This window comes from Aquarana catesbeiana, linkage group LG04 (genome assembly GCF_042186555.1).
Source record: "Aquarana catesbeiana isolate 2022-GZ linkage group LG04, ASM4218655v1, whole genome shotgun sequence".
NCBI classification, from domain to species: domain Eukaryota; kingdom Metazoa; phylum Chordata; class Amphibia; order Anura; family Ranidae; genus Aquarana; species Aquarana catesbeiana.
In genome coordinates, this window is record NC_133327.1 from 621,264,760 (window position 1) to 621,275,366 (window position 10,607).

At 42.3% G+C, this 10,607-nt stretch overlaps 1 long non-coding RNA gene across 1 annotated transcript; it reads left to right on the forward strand.

Annotated features, from left to right (window-relative positions):
• Positions 1-464: 464 nt before the first annotated feature.
• LOC141140807 (uncharacterized) lies at positions 465-10,220 on the forward strand. The gene is made up of 2 exons (XR_012244001.1): positions 465-5,021; positions 5,058-10,220. It is a non-coding gene; the product is annotated as an uncharacterized lncRNA (long non-coding RNA).
• Positions 10,221-10,607: the final 387 nt, after the last annotated feature.

Sequence of the window (10,607 nt, forward strand, 5' to 3'; positions counted from 1 at the left end):
GTGTCAGGTGTCCGATTTGTCCGCCGCAATAACGCAGTCCCGCTATAAGTCGCCAATCGATGCCATTACTAGTAAAAAATAAAAATTCCATAACTATATCCCATAGTTTGTAGACACTGTAACTTTTGCGCAAACCAATCAATATACGCTTATTGGGATTTTACCAAAAATATGTAGCAGAATACATATTGACCTAAATTATTGAAGAAATTAGATTTTTTTTATTTTTATTGGAAATTTTTTATAGCAAAAAAGTAAAAAAAAAAAAAAAAATATATATATATATATATATATATATATATATATATATATATATATATATATATATATATATATATTTTTTTTTTTTTTTTTCAAAATTGTCAGTCTATTTTTGTTGATAGCACAAAAAATAAAAACCGCCGAGGTGATCAAACACCACCAAAAGAAAGGTATTTTTGGGAAAAAAAGGACATATAGTTTCTTTGGGTACAGCGCCGGCACGACAATTGTCAGTTAAAGTAACACAGTGCTGTATCGCAATAAATGGCCTGGTCATGAAGGGGGGTAAATCTTTTGGATCTGGAGTGGTTAAAGGTCAGTGCGTTTCTGTGCATGCTGGGAAAGCACACAATTTTGTGCGCGTTTCCGACATGCACAGAAAAGCACTGACCTTTAACAAATGTGCAGTGGTGCCATTCATTTTTAATGGCGCACCACAAATCTTCAAACGGCATGTACTTCGGTGTGCCATATTTCTGGAACAAAGTCAAGAACTTCTTTTTTGAGTTTCTAGGGCAGCCTATTGAAATACGAGTAAATGCGAACATGCTCGGTTGCACCTGTAGGTGTGAACCAAACCTAAACATTGATGTCACTTCTGCGCATCTGATAACAGCAAACTGCATGGTGCTGTGTGTTTTTGGAATAGGGTCAGGGTCTTTTCCGTGTTTTTCGTGTGTATGGCAGCCTATTGAAATGAAAGGGCTCCCCTACACACGACATGCAGGAAACATGCGCTTGGTCGGACCTTGTCTAGGTTCACACTTGTGCAGGTACAGCAGCCTATTAATTTAAAGCAGAGTTCTAGACTGGGGGAAAAAAATAAAAAAAGTCAGCAGCTACAAATGCTGTGGCTGCTGAATTTTAACCACTTCAGCCCCAGAAACTTTCCCCCTTAATGACCAGGCCATTTTTTGCGATACGGCACTGCGTCGCTTTAACTGACAATTGCGCGGTCACGCGACGCTGTACCCAATCAAGATTGAAGTCCTTTTTTTTTAACCCACAGATAGAGCTTTCTTTTAGTGGTATTTGATCACCTCTGCTGTTTTTATTTTTTTGCGCTATAAACAAAAAAAGAGTGACAATTTTGAAAAAAAAAAAATATATATATATATATTTTTTACTTTTTGCTATAATGTTCCGAAAATGTTTTTAAAAAACAAATTTCTTCATTAGTTTAGGCCATTATGTATTCTTCTACATATTTTTGGTTACAAAATTGCAATAAGTGTATATTGATTGGTTTGTGCAAAAGTTATAGCGTCTCCAAACTAGGGGATAGATTTATGGCATTTTTATTATTATTTTTTTTTACTAGTAATGGAGGTGATCTGCAATTTTTAGCGGGACTGCGACATTGCAGCGGACAGATCGGACACTTGACACATTTTTGGGACCATTGACATTTATACAGCGATCAGAGCTATAAAAATGCGCTGATTACTGTGTAAATGTCACTGGCAGGCAAGGGGTGAACACTAGGGGGCGATCAAGGGGTAAATGCATTTCCTCGTGAGTATTTTGTAACGGGGGGGATGAGATTGACTGAAGGAGGAGACAGATCGCTGTTCGTAATTACTACGAACAGATCTGTCTCTTCTCTCCTGTCAGAACAAGGATTTGTGTGTTTACACACACAAATCCCCGTTCTGGCTGGCACGCAAATAAGGTCCCACGCCGTGCAGCGTGCGCCTGCTATGGCTCCTAAAGGTGCCGATGTACAGGTATGGCGTTTCGTGGGAACGAATCACTTTGCCGACGTATGTGCGTGAGCCGGTCGGCAACTGGTTAATATAAGGACACTTACCTGTCCTGGAATCCCGCGATGTCGGCACCCCAAGCTGATCCATCGGCTCCGGGTGCTGGCGATGACATCCATACTCAGGGAAACGGGAAGTGAAGCCTTGAGGCTTAGCATGTTTCCTACTGTGTATGCCCGAGTCGCGCTGCACTTTCTGAATGGTCCCTCTGTCTTCTGGGATCTGTGTGTCACCCAGAAGACAGCGGGGGGAGGGGCCAGAAATTGCGCAGATCGCGGCTATCTTACGTGGAAGTGGGAACCTGGTTTTGACAGGTATCTGCTGCCCCCTGAAAGGTTCCAAATGTGGCAGGGGAGGGGGGAGGAGACAAACAAGCGGCGCTTCCCCTTTTGGGTGGAGCTCTGCTTTAAATGGGCCGCTGTACCTACGTAAAACACGTTTTTAAAATGTAGACGTTGTGTCATAGTGCCAATAAGGCCCCAGGACTGCTCAAGAGATCTCGGCTTTTTTAGAAGATTTGAGAGTCACATTCAATCGGGTTCTGAAACTACTTTTCCTTAAAATACGTCAAATCCCCCCTCAAGACTCCATCCTTGTCACCAGCTTCTTTTTCAACAGCATTGAAAAAGGGGCGAATCTGAGGTGGACTGCATTTCCTAGAAAATTGCTACCATGATTCCTGAATTTCAAGGAATTTTTTTTTTTTTTTTGCTTGTTTCCTAAAGAAGCTTCAGATAATAAAAACTTCAACAGAGTATTGTATAGCAGGTTCTTACCAAGTTCTGTTCTCTCTTTCAATCTTGGCTGTTTTTTATATAGTTTCCTGTAAAGATTCACTGTAAGATAAACTGGAGACAATATTTTTCAAATGGTGTTGTTAAAGTGTCTAACCACAAATTTTTTTTTCATTTTAGCATGAGAAAGGCTTGGAGCCCCTGTCAGGTTTCTACTGTTTTCTGGAAGTCTGTTGGCAATATTTTCTGTTCTTTTTTGCCCCATTGTTAATGGTTTCACCAGACAGGAAGTGAGGGAAAATGTGCATATTTTTTTTCTTCCTGTTCTCTTTTTTTTTTTTTTTTTTTTTTTTTTTTAAGTAAGAATGCTCCTAAATGCCTTGGGATCCCCCAAACCCAGCTTTCAGCTTCAAAGTTGAAACTTTAGGCCCCATGTACACGGGACACTGCTAAACGTACGTTCAGAGGCAGTTGGACACTTTTTTCAACTGCACCTGAACTAATTTAATGTGACCATTTACACAGTCTCGTTTATTGCAGTTTTTAGGCAGTTGCGTTTAACAGCGTTTCTTTGAAAGCAAAAAAATGGGTTCAGACGCCAAAGATTTCCACGTTTCAGACGCCAAACGCGGGACCAGCGTTTAGCCGCGTTTTCATTTATAGGCGTTTTTAAAGGTGCCCTATTTTTTTTACATTAAAAATCTCAAAAATTATGGCAAATGGTGAAAAACCATTAAAAAATATTTTAAAAAATTGTAATTGCTTGCAATGATTCATAGACCATTTATATACCCTAATGAGCCCATGATCCAGTCCAATACACCACTAGCATTGCTGTTATCAGAAGTATAATTGTAATTTGACCCATATGTTGTTAGATTTTAACAAGCAACTTGTGGCAGGTGATGTGGCAAGTGGACAATCCACAACTTGTGGCAGGTGATGTGGCAAATGACAATCCGCAACTTGTGGCAGTTGACGTGGCAAGTCGACAATCCACAACTTGTGGCAAGTGACGTGGCAAGTGGACAATCCACAACTTGTGGCAGGTGACGTGGCAAATGACAATCCACAACTTGTGGCAGTTGACGTGGCAAGTCGACAATCCGCAACTTGTGGCAGTTGACGTGGCAAGTTGACAATCCACAACTTGTGGCAAGTGAAGTGGCAAGTGGACAATCCACAACTTGTGGCAGGTGACATGGCAAGTGGACAATCCACAACTTGTGGCAGGTGACATGGCAAGTGGACAATCCACAACTTGTGGCAGGTGATGTGGCAAGTGGAGAATCCACAACTTGTGGCAGGTGACGTGGCAAGTGGACAATCCACCAACTTGTGGCAGGTGATGTGGCAAGTGGACAATCCACAACTTGTGGGTGGCAAGTGGACAATCCACAACTTGTGGCAGGTGACGTGGCAGGTGGACATTTCACAACTTGTGGCAAGTGGACAGTCCACAACTTGTGGCAGGTAACGTGGCAAATGACAATCTGCAACTTGTGGCAGGTGACGTGGCAAATGACAATCCGCAACTTGTGGCAGGTGATGTGGCAAGTGGACAATCTGCAACTTGTGGCAAGTGACGTGGCAAGTGGACAATCCACAACCTGTGGCAGGTGACATGACAAATGACAATCCGCATCTTGTGGCAGGTGACGTGGCAAGTGGACAATCCACAACTTGTGGCAGGTGAAGTGGCAAGTGGACAATCCACAACTTGTGGCAGGTGACATGGCAAGTGGACAATCCACAACTTGTGGCAGGTGACATGGCAAGTGGACAATCCACAACTTGTGGCAGGTGACATGGCAAGTGGACAATCCACAACTTGTGGCAGGTGATGTGGCAAGTGGAGAATCCACAACTTGTGGCAGGTGAAGTGGCAAGTGGACAATCCACAACTTGTGGCAGGTGAAGTGGCAAGTGGACAATCCACCAACTTGTGGCAGGTGACGTGGCAAGTGGACAATCCACAACTTGTGGCAGGTGATGTGGCAAGTGGACAATCCACAACTTGTGGGTGGCAAGTGGACAATCCACAACTTGTGGCAGGTGACGTGGCAGGTGGACATTTCACAACTTGTGGCAAGTGGACAGTCCACAACTTGTGGCAGGTAACGTGGCAAATGACAATCTGCAACTTGTGGCAGGTGATGTGGCAAATGACAATCCGCAACTTGTGGCAGGTGATGTGGCAAGTGGACAATCTGCAACTTGTGGCAGGTGACGTGGCAAGTGGACAATCCACAACCTGTGGCAGGTGACATGACAAATGACAATCCGCATCTTGTGGCAGGTGACGTGGCAAGTGGACAATCCACAACTTGTGGCAGGTGAAGTGGCGAGTGGACAATCCACAACTTGTGGCAGGTGACGTGGCAAATGACAATCCGCAACTTGTGGCAGGTGACATGGCAAGTGGACAATCCACAACTTGTGGCAGGTGATGTGGCAAGTGGAGAATCCACAACTTGTGGCAAGTGGACAATCCACAACTTGTGGCAGGTGACGTGGCAAGTGGACAATCCACCAACTTGTGGCAGGTGACATGGCAAGTGGACAATCACAACTTGTGGCAGGTGATGTGGCAAGTGGACAATCCACAACTTGTGGGTGGCAGGTGGACAATCCACAACTTGTGGCAGGTGGACATTTCACAACTTGTGGCAAGTGGACAGTCCACAACTTGTGGCAGGTGATGTGGCAAATGACAATATGCAACTTGTGGCAGGTGACATGGAAAATGACAATCCGCAACTTGTGGCAGGTGATGTGGCAAGTGGACAATCTGCAACTTGTGGCAGGTGACGTGGCAAGTGGACAATCCACAACCTGTGGCAGGTGACGTGGCAAGTGGACAATCCACAACTTGTGGCAGGTGAAGTGGCGAGTGGACAATCCACAACTTGTGGCAGGTGACGTGGCAAGTGGACAATCCACAACTTGTGGCAGGTGACGTGGCAAGTGGACAGTCCACAACTTGTGGCAGGTGACGTGGCAAGTGGACAGTCCACAACTTGTGGCAGGTGACGTGGCAAGTGGACAATCCACAACTTGTGGCAGGTGAAGTGGCAAGTGGACAATCCACAACTTGTAGCAGGTGATGTGGCAAGTGGACAATCCGCAACTTGTGGCAGGTGACATGGCAAGTGGACAATTCACAACATGTGGCAGGTGACGTGGCAAATGACAATCCGCAACTTGTGGCAGGTGACGTGGCAAGTGGACAATCCACAACTTGTTGCAGGTGACGTGGCAAGTGGACAGTCCACAACTTGTGGCAGGTGACATGGCAAATGACAATCTGCAACTTGTGGCAGGTGACATGGCAAGTGGACAATCCACAACTTGTGGCAGGTGATGTGGCAAGTGGACAATCCACAACTTGTGGCAAGTGGACAATCTACAACTTGTGGCAGGTGACGTGGCAAGTGGACAATCCACAACTTCTGGCAGGTGATGTGGCAAGTGGACAATCCACAACTTGTGGCAGGTGACGTGGCAAGTGGACAACCCACAACTTGTGGCAGGTGACGTGGCAAGTGGACAATCCACAACTTGTGGCAGGTGACGTGGCAAGTGGACAGTCCACAACTTGTGGCAGGTGACGTGGCAAGTGGACAATCCACAACTTGTGGCAGGTGACGTGGCAAGTGGACAATCCACAACTTGTGGCAGGTGACGTGGCAAGTGGACAATCCACAACCTGTGGCAGGTGACAGGGCAAGTGGACAATCCACAACTTGTGGCAGGTGATGTTGCAAATGACAATCCGCAACTTGTGGCAGGTGACGTGGCAAGTGGACAATCCACAACTTGTGGCATGGGAAGTGGCAAGTGGACAATCCGCAACTTGTCGCAGGTGACGTGGCAAGTGGAAATCCACAACTTGTGGCAGGTGACATGGCAAGTGGACAGTCCACAACTTGTGGCAGGTGACATGGCAAATGACAATCTGCAACTTGTGGCAGGTGACATGGCAAATGACAATCCGCAACTTGTGGCAGGTGACGTGGCAAGTGGACAATCAACAACTTGTGGCAGGTGACGTGGCAAGTGGACAATCCACAACTTATGGCAGGTGACATGGCAAGTGGACAATCCACAACTTGTGGCAGGTGACATGGCAAGTGGACAATCCACAACTTGTGACAGGTGTCGTGGCAAATGACAATCCGCAACTTAAAGGTAGACTTTTTTTTAACCTGAAAAGACCAAAAAATGATGGAAAAACATAAAAAAAAATAGTTAAAAATGTTTTAATTAGGGGCCTTTCACACTGGAGCGGTTTGCAGGTGCTATTGCGCTAATCATAGCGCCTGCAAACCGACCCAAAAGTGCCGCTGCTTTGATTCCAGTGTGAAAGCCCCGAGGGCTTTTACACTGGAGCGGTGCACTAGCAGGACGGGAAAAAAGTCCTGCTAGCAGCGTCTTCGGAGCGGTGAAGAAGCGTAGTATATACCGCTCCTTCACCGCTCCTGCCCATTGAAATAAATGGGACAGCGCGGCTATACCGCCAGCTTGCGGTGGTTTTTAACCCTTTCTCTGCCGCTAGTGGGGGGTAAAACCGCCCCGCTAGCGGCCGAATACCGACATTAGAACGCCGCTTACAAAAGCGGCGCTTTACCTCCAACGCCGCCCCAATGTGAAAGGGCCCTAACTTGCGATGATTCATAGACCATATATAGCCCTTGTTGCAATGCAATACACCACTGGCATTGCTGTATCCAAATTTTAATTGTAATTTGACCCATATGTTCAGATTTGACCAAAATGACCCCGCCATTGAGCTTGACCCCCAACTTGATCAAACATAGTTTCATGAAATTGAAATTTTTGATTGAAAAAATTCCATTTTGCCCTGGTCAAATTTATGTTAATAATTCCATTTTAACTCTAGTTTTCTTGTTAGCTTGGACAATGATTCTGTCTCAAGTGTTATCATGGACACCCACCATTCATCCAAGTCCTAATCTAATCAGTGTCTACACCCAGTGTGAACATCAGCATTCATTTCATACCAATGTCTAGTCAGCCCCCTACGCCCCACCAACATGACTTTCATGTTTCCATGGAGACCACCTCACCCTTCATGAAACTCAAGCCACCCCCTTTCCCCAGCCTTTAGTTTACCAATGTAAAAAGTTTATAAACTTTTGAGGCCAATCATCCCCATAAGCCCTTTCAAAACTGATTGGTTTGGCTCATGAACCACCATGGAGGCAGTTAACCTATTGTGACGGTATGTGAGGTGATATAGTGGATAATCGCTACATTTCACCTCGCATTCGTTCTGTTGTGAGGGATTGAACCGGAGTCCGGCCCAGGTTTTTCCAGCCTCTGTGGCAGGCTAGGTTTCGGTCTGGATGTTCTGGTCCACTTGAGCTCACACCCAGGTGGACTTTAACCAGGAAGAGAGCTCAACAGGGCTCTGGTTTTGAGACTCAGGAAAAAACCTGAGTGAGAGGAGCTCGGGCTATTGGACTAAAAGGTTTGCTTTACCGCATGTTTTGTGGGTGACGGGGACCAGCCCCGCACTGTCTAGAGAGGAGACTGTTTATTTAGTTAGCGCCAGACGGCAAGGATTTACTTTACTGTTTTGTTTATTTTTATTTTTCAAACCTCCTGTAAATAAACCTGGCATCCGCCAGATTTTTAAGAAAATTGCCCGTTTGCTGACTGTCCTTCAGAAAAGGTGATCCCCACGTGCTAATCTCCCCACACTATGTACAGTAAATACATTATTCTCCTAATCTCTGGATGTTGACACCTATATAGTGCTTTAGTTCTTATACAAAATGATACACATCACTCCTCCGAAGGAGAAGAGATCTACTAAACTAATTCATAACGGACACCAAAGGAGCATTCTAAAATAACAGACGGCGCAGGTCTGTATGTTGAATGTTCTGTTCTGGGTTAGGAGATGCAGGCTCTGTGGATACTCATTCATCGTCAATTATTAAATTATGTAGAACACAACAGGCGAGTACTACTTTAATAGCGTTCTCAACATCTAATTGCATTGTTGTTAGTAGTACCCGACATTTTGCAGAACATATGCCAAAAGCACACCCAACAACTAGTCTTGCACGACTGAGTCGATAATTGAAGATTTTTTCTTTCTGGCTATGTCCTTGCCCACTGTATGGTCTCATGATATTTTCTGCAAGGCTGAATGCCTCATCAGCTACGATGACCACTGGTAGTATGGGCTCTGTAGTATTGGGAAGAGGCCTCCAACCCGGAATTTCAAAGCGGCCTTCATGTAAACGACGGTCCATGGCTGATTCTCTAAAAATTCGAGTATCACCCTGACTCCTGTATGCTCCGACATCCACACAAATGAATTTTGATTTTGCGTTTGCCAAAGCAAGCAATACATTTTTTATAGTTAAAGTACATGGAGCCTGATTTTGGTGGCTTTTTTACTCGGACATGTTTGCCGTCTAACGCTCCAATACAGTTTGGAAAGTTTGTTTTGTCCCAAAATTCATTATGATCAGTTGGAACTGGCATTACCTCGCTTTGTAGCTCTTCCCAAAGTATAGTGCTGGCTTTTCATGCCACTTTGGCAACTGTGGCAACACCCATTAAAAAATAGTGATGCATACGATTGACTCGTGGCCAGAAACCTAACTTAAAAAATAAATATTAATCACAATTTAAAAATGTAATGTATAATAATTTTTGCAAGAAATACATGCATAAAAAATATACAAAATAAATAAATAAAAAAATAAGAAATTACATATACAGCTTTAAAAAAAATCACAAAAAAGTATTAATCAATTAATATTTAATTATTAAAAATATAAAAAAGATTGCAAATAAAAATGTTATAAATATTATAGAAATTGAAATTAACGTTTACATTTGCACAAAATAGACAAAAAGATTATTTGTTTTAAAAGTAATTAAAAAACAAAAATAATACCATATACAGTTAAAAAAAATCCAATAAATATATTAATCAATTACTATTTAATTTGAATAAATATTAAAATAAAAATTGCAAACATTTTTGTATATATTATAAAAAATGTTATTAAAGTTTAAATTTTCATTAAATAGACAAAATATTTTTTTTTTATAAAGTAATTAAAAAAGAAAAATAATACCATATACAGCTGAAAAAAATACAATAAATATATTAATCAATTACTATTTAATTTGAATAAATATTAAAATAAAAATTGCAAACATTTTTTTATATATTATAAAAAATTTTATTAAAGTTTAAATTTTCATTAAATAGACAAAATATTTAAAAAAAAAAAATTAATTAAAAAAGAAAAATAATACCATATGCAGCTGAAGAAAATACAATAAATATATTAATCAATTAATATTTAATTATTATAAATATTAAAAAAAATTTGCCCAAAAAAATCTTATAAATTATAAAAAATTGAATTAACGTTTAAATGTACATAAAATAGACAAAATATTTTTTTTTTACAAAAAATTAAGGAAAAACAAAAATAATACATCTGTACATCTATAGATATATATATATGTAAATATATGCACATACCTGATCATCACCAACAGACGTTCCTCTGGTGACACACTCTTCCTCATGTTGGTGTCCATGTGTGTCAGACTGGGTTGTACTTTTTCAAGTAGGTCAAATGTGGCAATGGACATGCGTGTGAAATTAAAAAATTTGTCGGGGTAGGTACGCAGCTGTACATACATGTTTACAAAATATCCTGCCGACATTCGCTGTGCAATCAAAGGATGGGTCCAATAGCGACGAACTCTGACTCTGGACCTCTCACGCAATTTTCTACGTCGTTCTAGCCTCATCAAGAGCAATGTCAAGAGCATTTCCTCACATATG